Genomic DNA, 1,934 nt, shown 5'->3' with positions numbered 1-1,934 from the left:
CTTCTCTTCCTCCTCCTCCTCTTCCTTTTCTTTCTCCAATTGTTATCTGTGAAAATGGCAGTACATTGCAGGGACCCGACTTCCCAAAACTTCACAAGAGGAAAGAGAGGATGAAGATTAACAATGTAAGGCTAATTCCTATGTGATGAAATTCAGACAAACTTACTCTCTTTAATCTTTTTTCCAGTTCTGATACAGTCATCCCTCCCACTTGTACTCTACTTTTCTGCCAGGTTTGATGATTCTTTTTAATGGCTACACAGAACTTAGAAAATATTCATAATTAATGGCTTTATTAGTGAAGTGACAAGTTGCAGTTGGTAAGAAATGACTACGCTTACAACTCTTTGATTTAGATCGTCTCTTCTTGCCCTCTACTGCTGAACCCCTAGGTAGTGCCCAGAGACACCCCACAGTACCACCAATCTTCCAGATCGGATGCATTCATCTCTCTTTGTCTGTGGGCTTGTATCCCCATTGTGTAGTCTTCTCTCAGTTTTATGATTCTACTAATGGCTATCTCCTGCTCTTTTCAGCACTTTCCACTGTGTTGTGCTTTCTTTTGATAGAATTCTAAAACCCTCACTAAGAAAAGTTACATAAAAGTAATCCATTGCACCTCAGTAATTCTTACATATTGTTCTGTATTCACTTCAAATGTCATCTCCATTAGAAGTGTTATCATAATATTTATAGGACTGGTTTTACATGTTAATCTCCTGTGGGCTTTGGTTATTATGGGCTAAAATCATAGTGTCTGGGGAGAAGTCACTGAAATAACACTTAATAGGAAAATTATCATTAAGACAAGTGGGTAAAATGACCTGTTTTTGGTACAAAGACAGGATAGTGAATTCAACGGAGTTTGAGAATAATCAAGAAAAATATAGGCCCAATATATGGCAACATTACACAGTGAGCTGTTGAGTGGGGCCAGTATGCTGAGTCCTTTCGTGTGGGGGAAGACTCACCACAGTTGCAAGGCTTCGAGAGGCAAAAGCTCAGAAACCATCAGAAACAAAGAGGGAAAAGGAATTCTCAGCAGAGATACACAGGGGCTTATATATATCTAGGGGATGTCCTTTGCAGCAAGGAGGTCAGTCTTCGGGTCAGAGAATTATGGAGGGCAGAGCCAGCTCAATGCATTCTTAATAACCACAGGGTTTTATCTAATCTGTGACTAGCAGATGTTGGCTGCAATTTCACGGAGTACAGATATAATGAGGTAAGCTCTGAGTAGCGAAAAATATGCTTATTTAGGCTATACTTCCCTTTTTTAACAAAGAATTGAATGTGTAAAATTTTAGCTTTGTACCAGCTGGCTTTGGGAGCTAAGGAACGTCAGCTTGTTATGAGAACATAAAGAATCTGAAAATAAAACACAGGGGCCTTCTTCAACTCATTATATGGTGGATGGATATATATATATACACACAAGATTCTGTATCTTTTTTCCCTTTCTCTACATTCTATTTATTAACTAGTCTGTTCACTGAGGAGCTCTTCCCTTTAGTCAATGTCTAGACATGAAGTAAAAGTGTCAGTGCAGCAAATTTTATCTATAGACATTCTGAGATTTCTTAGATTAGAAGTTTGGTGCTTCTGAGACTGCAGCCAGCCATTCACCTCTCGTCACATAAAGAAGGTGCTGTTATTTCCTTCTTTTCACTTTTCATATGCCCATTTATTTAGAGTAGCTTTTAGTTCTGGAACTTTTTATCCAAAAGATTTCTTTCTATCTGGTTCAGCATGTATAAATGAGAAACTGGTAGAGGAGAGAAGGTAGAGCATATTATTATCATTCAAGTAGTACGACAAGGAAGGAGTTTATAAAAAAATCAAGAACCAATCTCTAATTGTTGTTGTTCTTATGTGCCATCGAGTCGTTTGCGACTCATAGTGACCCTATGTACAACAGCCCTAAACTCTGCTCT

Source organism: Elephantulus edwardii, unplaced genomic scaffold (genome assembly GCF_000299155.1).
Source record: "Elephantulus edwardii isolate Elephantulus edwardi_28Jun2011 unplaced genomic scaffold, EleEdw1.0 scaffold00329, whole genome shotgun sequence".
NCBI classification, from domain to species: Eukaryota; Metazoa; Chordata; class Mammalia; order Macroscelidea; family Macroscelididae; genus Elephantulus; species Elephantulus edwardii.
The sequence above is the reverse complement of the archived record's forward strand: the minus strand, read 5'-3'. Positions refer to the sequence as shown.